At 40.8% G+C, this 19,786-nt stretch overlaps 1 pseudogene; it reads right to left on the bottom strand.

Moving 5' to 3' along the window:
* Positions 1-11,960: 11,960 nt before the first annotated feature.
* Positions 11,961-13,260, bottom strand: LOC148021116 (uncharacterized; annotated as a pseudogene).
* Between the last annotated feature and the right edge of the window lie 6,526 nt (positions 13,261-19,786).

The following is a 19,786-nucleotide window of genomic DNA, read 5'->3' on the forward strand; positions in this document are numbered from 1 at the left end:
TCTCTCCAACTGCCGGATCCAAAGAGCCAAGAGCTCCTCTCTCGTCAAATCCTCCTACCAAGGTAAAACTGACCAAGTCAAAGCACAAGTCTCAATCGGCATAACCGGTTTTTGACCATACATCAACTCTGCGGGCATATTCCCAGTGGTAACACTGTGAGTCGCGAACAACCCATAAAGCAAATGGTAGAAGTCTTGGCCATTCTCCAATCCATCCTCTGTATGTTTTGGCTAATGCTTTCACTATCAACGGATGCCCTCTTTCACTCTTTCCATTTTCCTCTGGATTATATGCTGTGGTTAGAGCCAACTTAATTTCTAGTTGAGAGAGAAACTCCCTAGCTTCATTTGCATCCAATTCACCGCGATCTGCAGTCTTACCCGCACAGCCATACTTGCAGAAAATTTCTTCCAATAAGAACTTACACACTGCACTAGTGGTCTTCGTTCTCAAAGGTCTGCCCTCAACATGATTGGTAAGATCCTCTCTAGCCAAAACAATATATCTCATCTGCCATAGACCCATCGGCATAGTAACCAAATCAACTACCCACTTATAATGAATGCATAGCGGATAGGTCGGATGAAGGTCATCTTGATGACGCACTACGGAATACATCTGACAGTCTCTGCAAGTCTCTACAAAGCGAGAAACATCTCTGTACATGCCTTTCCACCAATATTTCTCCTTGATTTTCTCATAAGTAGCCCACACTCCTCTATGACCAGCCCAAGGACTCTCATGAAACTCTCTCATCACTTGTAACTGGGTCTCTTTATCGCACACAACCTGTAAGGGTAATCCTCCTCTTTTCTTCGGGTGCTTCCAAAGAAATCCGTCCTTGAGAAAATAACCATAGGCTTTTCTTCTAATCTTCTTGAACTCTTCATCTGTCCATTAATCTCTTTTGCTTAGTGTACTAAGGTACTTGCCAATCTGCAACCATTCCCCAACATAGAGTTGTTCTATGAAAGCCACAATATCATAGACATGGCAAACATGATCAACCATAGCGGCTGAAATTTCTGCATCATCCTCTTCTACAAGTAGTGTCTCCTCATCATCATATTTGGCTCTAGACAGCATATCTGCCACTGGATTATCCTTCCCTGCTATGTGTTTAAATTCTGGATTTAATGACTTGATGTATGCAATCCATCTCAACATAGCTATATCCGGAGTAGAGCAACTCATAATCATACCTATCAATGGCAAGCAATCTGTCTCTACCATAACTGGAGCTCCAATAAAGTACTCCTTGTCACATTTGAGAGCCGTAACAGTTTCCAGTAATTCCCTCTTGATTTGCGGATACCTCCTCTGTCTCTCATTTAGGACTTTCGCCCCAAACCGAATAGCGTACCTATTTCCATCTGCATCATCTTGACCCACAGCCCAACCTATGCCAATTGGACTAGTGTCAACTATCAATACAATAGGCCTTCTGCATTTATAATCTGGTTTCCTAAGAGTAGGAGAAATCTGCAACGACTTCTTCAATTTTCGCATGGCTCTAGTGTGGCTCTCATCCCAATAAAATTTATGCCCCTTTTGAAGCAGCTGATATAAACAATCTGCTATGTGTGCAAAATGGGGTATCCAAATCATGTAAAACACACATGCTCCAATGAATCTCCGTACCTCTGAAGTGGTAGAACAACACAGTTCTTCCTGATGTTCCCAATCAACAGCAAATGCAGGCATTTAAAGCATGGCATGAGAGAGCCAGGAAAGTTATGTACTGGCTGTCTATCAGCATTTCAGACTCTATGATTGTGCATATTCAAGATGCAAGTACACCAAAGGAGGCATGGGATACTTTGTCAAAAATGTATAGCACAAATACGCAAGCCAGGAAAATGCAGCTCAAGCAAGAGTTGCACAATGTGCAAAGAGAAAATATGAGCATCAATGACTACCACATGAAGGTGAAGAAGATTGCAGATGCACTTGGTTCCATTGGGTCGCCAGTGGAAGATGATGATTTAGTTTCTGTGACCTTGAATGGTCTAGGAAAGGATTATGCACAGTTTCAGACATCCATTTCAGTTTGTGAAAGATTTCCTGATTTGGAGGAGTTGATTGCTCTTCTAATTTCTGAGGAGCAAAGAAATGGTGGTGCATCTTCTTTAGGAGGAACTTCAAAAGAAGCTGTCTTCTACTCAAATGCTGGAAGAGGTAGAGGCAGAGGTAGAGGAGGCCGATTTGGAGGCCGTGGTAGAAATCAGAATATGCAGCAAACTCAAGAAAACCAGTCCTATGGAGGAGGACGTGGTAACTCAAGAGGCAGGGGGAGCCAAAGAGGTCGTGGTGGATAGCAAAGAGGCCAAAATGCAAACAGTAATGTTGAATGCTACTACTGTGGTAAAATGGGTCATATGGCTAAAGACTGCTATAAAAAGCAGAATGACATCTTGAATGGAAAACTGCAACAAGGGAATTATGCATCTTCTAGTAGACAGGGTGATGACAGAAATGAGCATTTGTTTATGGTGCAGCACATGAACAATTCTGTGACAAGTGCAGAAGAAAGCAACGATGTATGGTATGTTGACTCAGGTGCATCAAACCACATGACAGGTCATGTAGAATGGATGGAGGATGCAAGGAAAATGGAAAAACCAGGATTTGTGGAGACTGGTGATGATACTGCACATCCTATTGTGCAGATTGGAAAAATTCATTTGTCTATGCAGGATGGGAAAAAGAAATATCTGTTGATGTATTTCATGTCCCAAATATCACCAAGAATCTGGTTTCTGTTGGTCAAATGGTTGAGCAGGGCTTGCAGGTCAGATTTAATCCTCATGGATGCTTTGTTGAGGATATGAAAAATAAAGGTCGCTTGATAGCAAAAGAAAAGAAGAAGGGAAGAATGTTTACATTGGATGCAGACATGCCTGAATTGAGTGCAGCAATGTTTGTACATGGGACTGGTGTAGTTGCAGATATTGATATCTGGCATAAACGCATAGGTCATGTTAATGTACAGCGACTTAAATCAATGTAGGCCCAAAATATTGTTGCAGGATTGCCTAAATTCAAGGTTGCAGAAATGCATAAGGTATGTGAAGCCTGCCAGTTTGGAAAACAGGCAAGGAAACCATTTCCTAGACATGTTTAAGAAAGTAAAAAGCCATTGGAATTAATCCACTCTGATGTGTGGACTACTAAAGCTGCATCTCTTGGAGGCTGTCATTATTTTGTCACTTTTATTGATGACTATAGCAGAAAAGTTTGGGTGTATTTTATGAAAAAGAAAAGTGAAGTTTTTGGGCATTTCAAAACTCTTAAAGCTATGGTTGAAAAAGAAATAGGCCTGCAAATAAAATGCCTAAGGTCAAATGGAGGGGGAGAGTACCTCTCAAATGAGTTTGCAAGGTTCCTGCAAGAGCATGGCATAAAGCAGCAATATTCATGTAGTCATACCCCACAACAAAATGGAATTGCAGAAAGGAAAAACAGGCATATTGGAGAGGTATCTCGTGCCATGCTTAATGAAAAAGACCTGCCAGATTTTTATTGGGCTGAAGCAGTTGCTAGAGCAGTCTACATAATGAATAGGACTCCCACTGCAGCAATACATGGAATGACTCCAGAGGAGAGGCATACTGGTAGGAAACCAGATATTTCTCAATTGAAAATTTTTGGTTGCATTGCCTATGTACATATGCGAGATGAGTTGAGATCCAAGTTGGATCCAAAAGCTGAGAAGTGCATCTTTATTGGTTACTCTCTGCAGCAAAAAGGGTATAGATGCTATAACCCTTCTACTCGTAAGTTTACAGTGAGTAGAGATGTTGTTTTTGATGAGATGAGTAGCTGGTATAAACTAGTAAATGTGATTGCTGATGTAGATGCACAAAATGGTAATGCTGCGCAGAATTCACAGCAGCAGTCACAAAATATTAGTGGACCTGGAGCGTCCTCTAGCAGTGGTTCACATTCTTCACCATGGACATGCAGATTGAGATCAGGAGAATCTTCTCAAAGCAATGCAAATAGTGGTATGCAGGTGTCACGAAAAGAAAAAGAGAAGGTAGATCAGCCCATGTTTGATGTGAATGCAGGTCACTCTTATGTGGATGGTGAATCCAGTGGCTCAGAACAGAGCATTGATGATGAGTTGGGTATTCCTTCTATTGTTACACCTGGAGTAAGGAAGACCAGGGATGTTTTGAGAGCACCTGGGAGTGATCCTACTTTGCGCAGGTCAACCAAAGTTAGGTATCCTGTGGATAGGCTGAAATATGATGGATTTACAGCCATTCACTATGCATATATGGTCAAAGTGATACAGGAACCAGAACCCACTTCTTTTGAGCAAGCCATGGGAAAAGAAAAATGGGAGAAAGCCATGGATGATGAAATGGATGTCTTGGAAGCAAATGCTACATGGAAATTGGTACCTTTGCCTAAAGGTAAGAATGCAATTGGTTGTAAGTGGGTTTATAAGGTGAAGCACAATGCAGATGGTTATGTGAACAGATACAAGGCAAGATTAGTAGTCAAGGGGTATGCACAAACATATGGCATTGACTATGAAGAAACATTCAGTCCAGTTGCAAGGATGGCAAACGTAAGAGCAGTCATTGCTATGGCTGCATCAAAGGGATGGTCTTTATATCAGATGGATATAAAGAATTCCTTCTTGCATGGTGATTTGCAAGAAGAGATCTATATGGAGCAGCCATCAGGTTATGTGCATGCTGTTCATCCTGAGTTTGTTTGCAGGTTGAAGAAAGCCTTGTATGGCTTGAAGCAAGCACCTAGAGCATGGTTTGAAAAGATAGGACAGTATCTTGTCACTATTGGCTTTCAGATTTCCAAGGCAGATTTCTCACTTTATGTGAGAAAAACAGAGAAAGATATTATGCTACTTGTCATTTATGTTGATGATTTGATTGTGACAGGTGACAGTGATGAAGATATTCTTCATGTGAAAATGATATTGAAGCAGAAGTTTGAAATGAAGGATTTGGGAGAGCTGCGTTATTTCTTGGGTATTGAGGTGATTAGATCACCAAGTGGGATACAGCTCTTGCAGAGACAGTATGGATTGGACATGCTGTCCAAATATGGGATGACAGGCTGTAAGCCTATTTCAGTTCCTTTGGAGCAGAATGTGAAGCTGAGCACAGATGCAGGTGAGCTTCTGGAAGACCCTACTATGTACAGACGCATAGTAGGAAGCTTGATTTATATGACTATTACCAGGCCAGATTTGAGCTATGCTGTTGGACTGGTAAGTCAGTTTATGCAGGCTCCAAGGAAACCGCATTTGGATGCGGCTAGACGCATACTCAGGTATGTGAAGTCCACATTATAGTATGGACTACTTTATGAGACTAGGGTTCAGATACAGTTGCATGGATACACTGATGCTGATTGGGCTGGAAGTATTTATGATAGATGATCTACCACTGGATATGTGTTCTCTTTTGGGAGTGCTGCAGTCACTTGGAGCAGCAAGAAACAGCCTACAGTTGCCTTGTCGAGCACAGAGGTTGAGTACAGGGACGCAGCAATGGCTGCATGTGAGGTAGCTTGGTTGCATAAGCTACTTTATGATATGCATCAGCCTACAGATGGGCCAGTTGTCATTTATTGTGACAACATGAGTAGTATACACTTGGCAAATAACCCAGTCTATCATGCTAGAACAAAGCACATTGAGGTGCATTATCACTATATGCGGGAGAGGGTTTTACTAGGTCTTATTGATCTAGTTTATGTCAGCACAGAGGATCAGGTAGCTGACATATTCACAAAGGCATTGAGCGCAGAGAAGCTGCGCAAGTTCAGAGACCTGCTTGGTGTGCAAGAATTGGGATTGAGCTCGAGGGGGAGTGTTGAGATATCGAGCTCCACTCGTGATACGCCAGGGTAACCGTTGTGTATTTATGTCACCGACTTGTCAATTGTAGATGCGATTGGTACACCGCCCATGAATAATAGCTAGATGATAGCTATCCTTATCTACTCTAGTTCATGGCTCAGTTAGTATGCCACCTTAGTTAGTTGAGTTTGGTTTGAGACCCATATATAGGGTTCTTCTATTTCTTTGTAAGAGAGTTCTTTTGGCTTACACAACTAAGAAGAGGAAAACTATTTTCAGCCTCCACCCTTGTGTGTATTCCCCCATTGTGCAAGCAAGAAAGCTACAAGTGAGACTCCTTCCTTCTCTCCCACAATCTTGACTGCCTTGAGGGCTTACAAGATATTATGTCTGTCAGGTTCTTTATGATGATAAATGGTCAAGAACAACAGGGATGGGATCCTGACCTAGACTCATCTGAGACAATGCCGAGTTTTTTTTTTTTTGGAGGTGCTCTTGTTGACATGTATGCTAGATGTGGGAGCCTAGAGAACGGATAGGTTGTCCTGCATAACCTAAACTCGCTTGATTGATCTTCTATCCTGAAATTAGTCAAGGTCCTCTGTGGTCGCGACTTGCTTTCGAAAACCCTTCGACATCTTTGGTGAACCCAACGTGAAAGCGTCACACTTGAATTTCAGGATGGGAGATACTTCAGCATCAATTTCAACCTCTTCTACGATTCCTGCTTTGTCCTCTACTTCAGCTTCATCATCGACTTCTGCTTCAAGTACTTTTACGGATGATTTAAAGCAGATTTTGCAGAATTTGTCTATGTATATGCAGCTTCAAAATCAGCAGACACAATTGTATATGCAGCAGCAGCAGCAGTTGCATCAACAACAATTGTCTCAGTAAAGGCAACTATATTTGGAGCAAGAGAATGCAATCAGCGCGACTAAGGTGATGGAAGTAGTTGAGAATGTAAAGAAGCTATTTGATGGCCGTAATGTTTCGGCTACTTTGAAGACGTATGAGATCAATATGGGATTTTTTGGAGTACCAATAGGACTTATGAGTAAATATTTCCTTCGCCTTGTCACACCTGCCTTGAGGGTAAAAGTGACTGATCTTTTCCTTCAAAATTCGCATTGGCAAGATTTTAAGAAGGCTCTGAAAGAGGAGTATTTTCTTGAGGACTTTGGGATGGCTACACGGCGGTCATTCCAAGAGTGGATCTACATGCCAAACAAAGGTCTAGCTGCTTCAAAATTGATACGAGAATTTGAAGAGAGGTATAGTCAGCTTGATGCTATTGAACAAAGAGCGTTGGATGTTGAGAAAGTTGAGCTTTTCTTGCAAGCAGCAGATCCTGCCCTTCAGGAAGAATTAGGAGAGCTTCTTAAAATGGACTGGCATGATGCCCAGGATGCAGTCTCGACTTTGACCAAGAGGAGGATATGGAAGACCCGCTTACAGAACGGTTCCATGACACCGACGCCATCTTGTGCTCCTATGTCTGCTTCTACCCCTGTCATTTCTTCTCTTCCTCAGCCAGTTTCTTGGCCTATGCTAGATCCTACTGTTTCTAATCCTCATATTCCTCCTATTCCAAGACCGATGCCGGCTCCTTCTGCTCCAAAACCATCCGCTCCATTGGTTCCTTCCTCTCTTGATGACATAATCAAAGGCATAATGGATTTGACACTGGAGTCAGTTAAAGCCGAATTGGTGGGAAAATTGAAAGAGCAGTTTGCTTCGACTGCGCCTACTGTTTCTTCTAGTGCTCCTACTGCACCTAGGAGTGCTCCTACTGCACGTAGGATAGATCAAAGATGTATTTGGTGTGATAGTACGGACAATCAGCATTGCAGGGATTGTGAATCTTTTCAAGATGCAAGGAGGAAAAATTTGGTATTTTGGGGACAAGATGGAAAGATCTGGTTGACTGAAACAGGAACTCCGCTTGCTACCAATTTTGGGAAAGGCAGAATGAAGAAATCAGTAGATGATATGGCTGTGGGTACTTCTTATGTGGTAGCTAGAGGAGATGCTTCTGCATATGGAGTCCAGATTGAGAAAGGTTCAGAGAGTCAGTCAGCATTATGGACATATGCTTTGGAGATGGCAAACAAGGGGAAAATTTAGCAGATTGTTTTGACTAGTGCAGGTTCTAGCATCATATCTGAGACAGGTTGGGACTCGCCTGTTGACAAGCACACTATTTATGCCTACTTGGCTAAGTCTCAGGGAGCAGATGTACTTGTTGAGGAGAAGCGTAACAGAGATGAACAGAATCCAAATGCAGCTAAAAAGAGTAGAGGGGGTGAGTTTGTTACTCCACCTACTGCAGGGCCATCTTTGAGACCAGGGCCGGAATGACAGATGGAAGATGCTCAAAAGAAAGAAAAGAGGCAAGAGCTTAGAGAGAGAAAGCAGCGAGGATTTAGATTGATGTCCGATATTGAGACATCTACGGATATGAAGAAAATTTTTAATGACAAGATACTTGGTAGTGAGGTGACTTTTACTATTTTTTAGGTTTTGGGCATCTCGAAAAGAGAGTTTCAAGATCAGTTCCAAGAAGTCCTGAAGAGAAAAAGACATGCATTGCCTACTACTGATACACAGGGATTTTTGATTGGGGAGTTGGATGGGGATGAGGTTGAGGTTATGGTTGAAAATGCTTCTATTTTTCCGCAAACAGAGAAGAGGGTTCAGCCTATGCATTATGCTAAAACTAATAAGCCTATCTTGGTACCACGCAGTCATTTTGCATGGAGTCATTGGGCTAGGGCAACTACAGAAATGATGGTAAAAATTGGAGAGAAACAGGTGCCTTATGTTGCTTTTGTGGATCATGGTTCAGAGAATAATTTCATAGTTCATGGAGTTTATGAAAGTAATAGATGGCCTATGGATGCAGAGCATGGGTGGCATATGAGAGCCGCCAATAACACTACAGGTGATTCGTATGCTGCTTGTCCCAGTGTCAGGATTTCTATTGGAGATGTAGAGGAGGATTTCCATTTCTTTGTGCAAGATTCATGCTCTTACCCCATAATCCTTGGATAGCCATTCATCACAGAAATGCGCATGGATATGAAAGTAATGGATGATGGATCTGCTTATGCACGGATTCGCAGTAAAGATGGTGTGAGAGTAGTTCAGTTTATGACTGTGTGTGTAAACTATGATAGAAATAGGAATACTCTTCGAGATGCATCTTTGCCAATTGTGAGGGATTTGGGTTTTCATTAGGTACCATTGTTCCGCGAGACAATGGTGGTACAGAGCAGAGGAGATTGGAGTTCTCGCCTCCTGGCAGCAGTGTTTTCTCCTCCAATTTTGTTGGAATTTTAGCAAACAGTTCGATGAGTTATCAGAAGATTTCTAAGTTGCCTAGAGCTGCCAGGCAGTACATATGCAAGAAGGAGAAAGATTTGAAAAATGCAAGTATTTTAGAGGATGATGAGCATATAGATGGGATGTATGATAGTATGATTTGTGTAGATACGATGACAGAGATGAAAAATATGCTAAAAATTGATATGCAGAGTTGTCACAGTAATGTATCAGTGCAATCCCTAGACATATTTCATGAAATTTCAAATTTTGTGTCACAGATAGAGTCAGAGGCTGAGGTGACTCAGCAAAAAGTATTGAGTACTGAAGAAACTCAGCAAACAGAGTTTCTGGCTGATTTTGATCAGCCTACAAAGACCCAGAGGGCTGAAAACTTTCAGCCAATAGAGTTTACTACTGAAATATTTCAGCATCCAGAGTTTAGGGTTGTTCCTATGCAGTCCATAGAGCAAAGGGCTGAGGATATTCAGGCCACCAGAGTGCAGAATTACTGATTTATAGCAAGATTTGAGGAATACAGAGGATCATAATGAAGCCAGGGTTGACACGAAATACAAGACTATCGATAAGAAGGTGAAGCCGTAGCTGTACCGCTTCCACTTGACAGTGATCAACAAATAGAGAGGGCTGCCAATAAACTAATTTTGAGGAATCCAGAGCATATAGGCCATAAATTTTCAGCAGAGACTCTTGCTAAATTAAAAAATAGAAATGGTGATTTCTTGCTATCCTCAGAGAAGCAATGCTTTCAGGATATGCTTGAGCGACATGGAAGGGGGTTTGCTTTTTTCTTGCATAAGATTGAATGTCTTCTTCATTTCCTGCAACAAATTCCCAATATCCTTTTCCCATAAGGAAATTCGTCATTCTAAACTTCCATGCTTGGAAGTTGTTCTTGTCAAGCTTTTCAGTGACAATCTGTGAAAGAGAATCAGACGCCATTACAGAACACTGCAAAAAATTCTGTCACTGCAAAGAACACAACTTCAGCCTCACACGGGCTAATCTGCAAAACTGACGAAAGTGGTATTTGACCACACAGTCACTTCCTAGTGACGATTTTGCATAACCAGGAACCAATGATGATTCTGTAACTCCCAATGTCTATGCACACAAGCATACGATGAAATTTCTGTGGTAACTTTTCACTGACCTGTAGAACAGTGGTCGCACAGCATAAAACAGGGCCTTTTTCTAAGTGCGTGCAAAAAACTTTCGCCTTCAAAACAGGCCCGAAATGGGCTCAAATAAAAAAAACAGGGTCGCCTAGGGCTAAAGCCCTATCCCGCAGCATATACTGCCCTCTTGCTTCATCGCGAAGGGTGTCTCAACCTGAGACAATGCACTCTTGCAATTTTCGGCTGTGCTACCTGCAGAGATCTTCTCCCAAAACAGAAAATGAAAGCAACACTGCTCCTCTTACCAGAACACCGCGAGCTTGGCTTGCTTTCTTGAGCTCCTTACCACGAACAAGGCTCTGATACCATGTCAAGATTGTGGGAGAGAAGGAAGGAGTCTCACTTGTAGCTTTCTTGCTTGCACAATGGGGGAATACACACAAGGGTGGAGGCTGAAAACAGTTTTCCTCTTCTTAGTTGTGTAAGCCAAAAGAACTCTCTTATAAAGAAATAGAAGAACCCTATATATGGGTCTCAAACCAAACTCAACTAACTAAGGTGGCATACTAACTGAGCCACGAACTAGAGTAGATAAGGATAGCTGTCATCTAGCTATTATTCATGGGCGGTGTACCAATCGCATCTGCAACTGACAAGTCGGTGACATAAATACACAACGGTCACCCTGGCATATCACGAGTGGAGCTCGATATCTCAACAGCATTGCACAAATGATAACTTATACTAGAACCAAGCTCAATATCTGCAACCAAAATATTCCACTAAATGACACTGGCAGAACAGTAGTCTGTCCTCTACAGGTTCATACAACTGCCACTCTAGAAACTTGCACCACATGAATTTTTATCATTACTGCTGGTTTATATACAATGTTGACTAAGCAAGATTTCTTTACCTCTATACCATGTACAGATACTGAACCATCGCTAGTACAAACAAGTGAATCTTTCAAAATTGTTAGCATTGTTTAGTTGCCTGCTACTACTCTCCGATGAATCTTTTCTAGCTCCAGTAAGCTGTTTGCAAAAATGAATATGATTATGTGCATCCCAATCCCTGCAGCAAAGTCTTTGAACAACAATGCTGGTGTAATGGGAGCAAATTCAACCATTTTAAACCTGTATGAAGGAAGATTCTTATGCTGTGAAACCACTAATATATCCAAGTGTTAGATCTCATGGCAAGTCATTCGAGTCTAGCTTAATAGCAACTTGACTGTGCAGAACCAGAAGCTTATCGCATCCAGTCAAAGTCCAGAAAAGCCTCAACATTCCATGCTGTCCATAATCAGTAACTGCTAGTAATCAAATGAAAAACCTTGGTGAAAACCATGGTGTTTATCTACAATACATAGCCTTATCAACCTCTGCAGTTATGGATTTGATTTCAATGTTTAGCTCTGGCTCAATTTTGTAGAATTGAAAATGGTATTCATATGTTATCAAACTTACAGCCAGCCCCGGATGTCCAAACCTTCTAGAGCGGCCCACTCAATGTAAATACGTCTCGGAGTTCCTAGGGAAGTCAAAATTGATCACCACATTAATAGCTTTCTTCGCAAATAATAGGATCATATGACTTTAATTTCTCCCCTAAATTCGATCACACCCAAACATCTGTCGCTTGATCGCTCCCTTCAACAGTAATCCCTTAGCATCAGCTTCAGCTTTTCCTCCCAATTTACATGGACACCCGTAGCACTAATCAGGTCAACCAGCTTAGACCGGGATATCTTGAAACTAGCACTTGCTAGTGCATCCACTCTAAGAGACGCTTCAACAGATTTTATGATCTGAACCATTTTGCTACCTCTCACCTGGGAGGTTTAATTTGGAGATCTGCCAATGGAACCACTTTACAAATAATTGGAGTTCTACGAACCTGAGTAAGAGAAGAAATAAGGGAATTGGCTAGATCAGGAGCAATAATCACTTGTGCACCAATGTCACCCTGGACAACAATGTCACTAGTTTTTGCTCGAGAGATTCCAGTACTTAGAATAGCACCAAGAAAATCGCTATGTGCAGCTTGATCGAACATAAAATCTTCTACTATGCTACGTGCAGCAATTGCACCAAGGTATCCAGAGCCATCATTCTCAATGTTGGAAGTAATTATCTCCATGTTCCCCAAAGAAAGTCAGCAACGTTCTGCTTGAGGATGGCCACCTATTCAAGAACTCGAGCTACTGCTTCCACGTGGGCTTGGTCCGCCCTGGCGAGAAGATCCTTTTGCACAGTAGCTGCACAGCCCTGGGAACACGAACCCAATCCCCTTATCTCAGGCAAAACCCCTTTCGAGCTTCAAAAAAACATCCCTGATTCCTCGCTCTCTTTGTCAGATACACTACACTTTTATTCCCCCCAATATAGCTCTTCTACATCAACATGTCGAAAAGCAGCCCCTCACAATAGCAGAATTCCCTTCATGCAGCATGCCATCAAAATACTGCTTTGTGTGCTTGAAATTCCCACACTGGCGTAGCTTGCAATCATTGCACTCCAAGAAATCACATCCTTTTTTTTTGACAGACCACTGAATATTCGGCTTCCTTCCTTCAAGATACCACATTTAGCATACATATCAACCAAGGCAGTTGATACAAAAACATCTAACTTGCACCCATCTTTTATTATCTTCTTTTGGATCAATTTGCCTTGTTCTATAGCTCCTATAGTAGCACAGGCCCTCAACATGCTTACAAAGATCACTTTATTTGGCTTTATGCCATCAAGCTGCATTTGCTCAAAATACTCAAGAGCTAGAAGGCCTTCTCCATGTTGTGCATGTCCCGTGATCAATGCACCCCACGAGACCACATCACGATGAGGCATATTATCAAAGAATTTCCTTGCCTCTTCAAAATCCCCACACTTTGAATACTTAGCAACAAGTGTATTCCCCAACATAATATCTGATTGTATCCCACTCTCCATGATCTACTTATGGATGAGCCTTCCCCGATCAATGTTTGATGTCGAGGCACATGCTTTTAGTGCAGCAACATAGGAATATTTGCCAATTCTCAAAATTGACCGTTGCATTTTATCATACAAATGGAGAGCTCTCTCTCCCTATACTGCCCACGCAGAACAAAATGCAAACACAATGACTAAGTATGTACAAAGTAACAAATGTCACACACACAAATTTTTTGGTGGATTCCACACCTCGGATGCGCAGTAGTACGACAATGGGAAAAATATCGGCTCCAAGCATGATGAGGGGCCCCAAAGAAGGCCATCTTGTTAGTATAGAGGCGGATAAAAGAGGACACATTTTTCCCATTAAATTGCTTGAGCTCCTGTCCAATTGCCTCCAAAGCTTTAATGGCAACAACATCATTCTGCTCTTCATCTTGCCTCCATTGTTGCTGCAGTTGCATCTGCTATTGAAATTACAATTGTTGTTGTTGGTTCTCTTGCATCAGACGAACCAACTGCTGCAAGGCATCTCCTCTCGAACCTGTTTATTCTCCCATTGTGCTTTCTCTTCTGCAGCCGACCTTCACGTCAGGTTCACCACTGTCGTTGTGTTGGGGGTTGAAGGTCTACCACCAGGGTTTAGAGCAGAAAAGGAGTGAAAAATTCAAAGAGGAGAGAGGAAAATGATTGGGGTTTGATGGATTCTCGCGGGTTATGGAGTGAGTAGATGAGATAGAGAGTAACCAATTTCTTACATAGCCGTGTCATACAAGTTTACCATAATAAACTTGGATGTGATTACATCAATAACCATGAGGTTTATGCATAGATCTATATCAGATTTTGTTCCATTTCCTACAACAAATTCAAGCTCTAATACCCTCCATTTCATGAAGATACATGTTTTGAAACTTCAAGATACAAGGTATAGAGAGATAGAACTCATTACAACTAACATAGAGTCCAAAGGATGATAAAAATGCATCATTAGAACCACAAATGTACTTCATCCCTGCATTAAAATAGTAATTTCCAGCCCTCAAACTTGACTCATAAATGTATACAAACTCATGGGAAAGCCTCTCATTACAATATCAACCAATGCCCTATTGTATCGGGAGCATTGTCTACACAAGGAAGTGATTAGATTTCAAGAAACCCCTTTAAATGAATGAGTTTTAGTGGCTGCCCTATTTATGACAGTTTTGGGAGAGCCTATTCAGCCCATACGTTGGCAAAAATCACATCTTGACTTGCCCCAAAGTCACTCAAGTACTTGGGCTCAAGAAGGGCTTCAATGGTACACGAATATGGTAAGAGAATGGAAGAAGACGCTCATAAGAGCAGGTTGAATACTTTATCTCTATTTTTTCCTTTCATGGACTATCATACCACTCATTTTTGTGATACCAAATGGATGGGGCAAAAAGGACTCTTACCTTCTTTGTTTGTATCTCCTCTTTATCTTCAGTTTGCTTTGTGTTTGCATGCTTTGGAGCATTCACCATAGCCTTCAACTCTCCCTCCATCTTCCACAGGTGTGCAGGCCCGAAAAATGCACCGCAAAACGCGGCTGCACTCCTCTCCTTCTTCCACACAAAAAGAAGTTCTCATAAATCATATACAAGTCATATAAGTCCTTTGCAACTATTACTCTGTGTCTCTTATGGACCTAGTCAACTCTGGAGTACTCTTGACAAAAGTTGGATCTTCCAAGCTAATGAACTTCATAAACTAATGTGACATAACCTGTAAACTATCAATTACCACCTGTTGATAAAGTTGAAGGTCCTCATATACACTATCATTGCCATTTTTCTTGATACAAACTGAAAATTGCATGTCAAGTTACAAAGGAACTTATGAGATTAAATGACATCTAAGACAAATGTAAGGGAATAATGAGTGAATTATGTATGAAAGTTTTTTATGTGGATCCTAATGAAGTTCTTCTGCAAACATAAGAACTCCATGTTTTATGCCATGAAAATAGAAACCCCTTTGACAACCTAATCAGATCTAGATACTAAATGTGATTGCTAAATGCAAAATGGTTACAAGAGCTATGTGGGATAGCAGAGTCTTATTATGCCTAGACCCGATAAAGGGGTATGTTGGCATTTTCAACTTAACTTCGAAGCATACCAACAATAATGAGAACCATACTAAGTTATTAAGATAGAGATTTCATGCCAAAAAGTGAATGCTCATGTATTCCATCAAATGTATATAAGGGATTGATGATAGGCATTGGACATGAAGTTCAACTTTGGATTAATCTACTCATATGAATATACATGATAATGGATTGGACTACTTGATCACTACTTGCATAGTAGTGGAGATTACAACATGTTCATTAGGGTTCAGGAAAGGTCACCCAAGCACTGTGTCAAAGGAGAAAGTAAAGAGAAAGATAAATGGATGTGAATTCAAGAGGAGAGAGATAGGCTCAAGTTAATCGAAGGAGAGTCTATGTAAGGATGACTTGAGGAGTAGAATAAGCAAACACAAAATATTGAGAAGGAGGAGAAGACCACTTCACTTCTTCCTTCATCCTTATATAGCTTACAAAACTAGTGCTACCATAAAGTCCTTTTGCCATAATCCTTGGATAATCCATTGCCTTGCATTAGTGTGCCACTACCGGCAAAGTTGATGGTCTCTTTTCATCGAGGTCATCTGGCACATGGCATGTATGGAGGACCGGAACCCACATGAGGTATTCTTTTATGGCATCTTCATCTTTCAAAGTGGGCATGTCTTGTGTGGGGTTGTGGGTGTGGGTGGGGGGTTGGGTTCAAGGTTTGGCAGAGCTAGTAGGGGCGAGCAAGTGGGATAGGTAGTTTTGGATGTGAGGGGTAAAGTAGGATGGGGCATGGGCCAAGAGAAGCTAGAGGGAGTGACGAGAGCAAGGAGTACTCAGGGAGTGGTGGAGGATATTATGCTAAAGCTAGAGGTCCATGCAAGCCCACTGCAAAGGCTATAGGATTTGGTGAGTGTAGAGTGCGGCTGCTAGGATTTTCAAGTAATAGGCACTGAGCTCTGTAGCTTGCTAGAGTGGATAACACGCCATCCTCAATACTAGGAGTTGTCAGGTTAAGGTTTTAAATTGTTCATCTTGATGGCCTACAACATCTTGGAGGAAGTAGATGCACATCATGCACTTGGATGCTAGGGCCTTTTGATTGTGAGTGTCTCCCCTTCAACTGCTCACCTGAGCACGGATCTTATGTATTGATGGTTCATTCTTCCTTTCGACTAGTATTAATGCATGCATGTTCCAAGGCCGATGCGATGATGGCGTTTTCTAGGATGATAGTAATGTTGCTTTAGTTCATGCAAAGTTAACGAATTTTTATCATGTTGAACGTAGTCCTAAACTAGAGCTAGCCTTCTCTATTTGATATTGTGCTCTTGATCTCAACCTTGACAATTCAATTGAAGAAGGGCCTAAAACACAAAGCTTGCTCCTAGACTAATACTGTTTTGCCTATGTTTCCATGCAATTGTCCTCCTCTAGAGCTCACTAGTTATCAACGTCTCCTAACTTACTAGAATGGCTAGTTATGAGGCTCTGAGAGCAGCCACAATCTACCCCCCTCTAGATTGCATTAGATTTCTATATGTGTAACAACCCACATGCAATTATGGCCTCCCTTCATCTTCAAACATAATTTCACATGTGATTACACATGACAACTTTCAAAACATAGAACCCAAGGGTATTAGGCATTGCAAAAAGCTAAAGAAGAAAAAGGAAACAAAAACTTTTTGATGCAAGTAGGAAGTAAACAAGCACGCACGCATGCAAACACACACACACACACAAAAGAGAGAGAGAGAGAGAGAGAGAGAGAGAGAGAGAGAGAGAGAGAGAGAGAGAGAGAGAGAGAGAGAGAGAGAGAGAGAGAGAGAGAGAGAGAGAGAGAGAGAGAGAGAGAGAGAGAGAGAGAGAGAGAGAGAGAGAGAGAGTTGATTGAAGGTGTTAGAGCTCTTATATCCCCTCTTCTCAAAACATCTAAGGATGACTTTGTTTTTTATATCTATAGAATTATCTATGGTTTTCATATGTTTATGTTGTTACAAATTTTTTGTTGTTTTTAAAAAATTTGCATCCATGTAGTCTATAGCTCTTTGGTTCTTAGTTTTTATTATTGCATACAAGTTGTGTTATGTGTGGTTAGGATTGCTTAAATATGCATGGAGCTAAATGATTCACTTAATATATTCATAAATGAATATTTATACACACATCCACACAACAATTCCATGTATTTTCATTGATTTTTCTCATTGCTTCCCTTGTCAAAAATCATGACAAACACTTGTGTGCTTTGTTGTGTATATCCTAGCCTTGCAGCCCTTTTACATCCACAATTTGTAGTGCATAACATGGACACACCATTTGTTGAGATTCATTTGCAACACTCCCTTGTAGACATGTGGTCCAAATATAATCTAAAAGTTGGATATCCTTAGCATGAATATGGGGAGCTAATATTATCATGTGAGGATTTGAAGTAGATAATGGATGTTGAAGAGGTTCAAAAGGTATGTCAACCAGGGCATCTCGTAATTTAGTCTTAGAAAATGATGTATCCGATCAAAGGACGGGTTCATAGTTGCATTGATTATTTCGTGAGTTTGAAGCTCCAATTTTGAACTCAAGAGAGTGCAAGCAAAGGGAATTTACTATATGTAAATCCATCAAAGCATTGTGAGTTGAAGTGAAATGCATGAGACCAAGTTACCCTCTCACCACATTAGTTGGTGGCCTCTAGATACGGTAGCCTCTAGAGGCGGCTACCAAAACATACATTGGTTGGGTCATGAGCTTGTACTATTTTATAACTTTGATTATTGCAAGGAGGCCTTGCAAGGGTTTAAGATAGACAAGGTTAAATGAAGCTTTACACATGCATCTACACAACAACTCCATGTATATTTCTTTCTTCCCTTATCAAAAATCATGATGAAAACTAGTGTGCTTTGATGTGTGTGTTCTTCCTTAGTTTGCATCTGCAATTGACACTGCATATAATGGACACACCATTTGCTGAGATTGATTTGCCACACACTCCCTTGCAGACATGAGAACCAAGGAAGATTTGAAAATTGTGTTTCCTTAGCATGAATATGGGGTGCTAACATTCTCATGTGAGGATTTGAAGTAGATAATAAATACTAAATTTCAAAAGGTATGCCAGCAAGGACATGTGGCAAATCAATCTTAGAATATGATGTGTCCAAGGAAATTTTGAATATCTGATTCATAGATATATTGATCCTTTGATGAGTTTGCAGCTCCAATTTCAAGCTGAAGGGAGCATAAGAAAAAGAAATTCCCTAAATATAAAGCCATCATATTATTCTATAGTGAAGTAATAAGGATGTGACCAAGTCACCCTCTTCCACATTGGTTGGTGGCCTCTAGACGAGGTTACCAAACATTGTTTTGGTTGGGTCATATGCTTCTACTATTTCATAACTCTAACTATTGTAGGGATGCCTTGCAAGGTTTTAAGATAGATAGGATTAAATGAAGCTTTACACATGTATCCACACAAAAACTTCCTATATTTTTATTGGAACTTCCCTTCTCAAAAATCATAAAAAAACTTAGCATGCTTTCCTATGTGTTTTCTCGCCTTGTAGCCTTGTTTGTATCCACACTTTGTAATGCCTATCAAGAATATACCATTTGATGAGATTGATTTGCCACATTGCCTTACAAACATGTGGTCCAAGGAAGATTTAAAAGTTGGGTATTCTCAGCTTGAATATGGGGAGATAACATTATCATGTAAAGATTTGAAGTGGATAATGGATGTTGAACTTCAAAAGGTATGTCAACAAGGGAATGTTGCAAATTGATCTCAAAAAAGTATGTGCCCATGGAAGATTTAAAATCTAGGTTCATACATATATTGATCCTTGGTTAAGTTTAAAGCTCTTGTTTCAAGCTCAAGGGAGTGCAAGGGAAGTCATTTCCTATATGGATAATCATTATATAATTTTTGTTGAAGCAATGAGGGTTCAAGGTACAACTAGATATGATGATCAATTATCTCTACTCTTGATTGGGGATCTAACATTTCTTGGTTCACTAGAGCTATGACTTGGTAATAATATTGGGAATTGAAGTATTTTCAATTATCAAACTTCCAATCAGTTTCTTGGGAGTAGTATTTCTTTTCTTTTAAGGGTTGGAATCACATGATCCCTTCTCAAGTGCATCTACTTGTAGTCTTCGAAGGCTCTTCTTTAGCCTTATGTATTGAGATAGGGTCTCACTTTCTTATAGTCATTTCTGTGGTTCTAGACTCGTTCTTGTTTACTTTAAAATTGAAAGGAGGGGGTATTTTAATCCATTTTCTAAAAAAGGTTAGGGTTCTCACCCTCTTGGATGCATGTGAACATATGGCAGATCCTTAGCTAACATTTTTTCTAACCCCTCCTTCTCAACCTTTGGAAGCTGTTGCAGAATTTCACTACTAGAAGACCCTTTCAATGTTATCCCCATCACTTCTAGAGA

This window comes from Lygodium microphyllum, chromosome 18 (assembly GCF_053477565.2).
Source record: "Lygodium microphyllum isolate KBCC chromosome 18, Lygodium_microphyllum_v1.1.10, whole genome shotgun sequence".
Classification (NCBI taxonomy): Eukaryota; Viridiplantae; Streptophyta; class Polypodiopsida; order Schizaeales; family Lygodiaceae; genus Lygodium; species Lygodium microphyllum.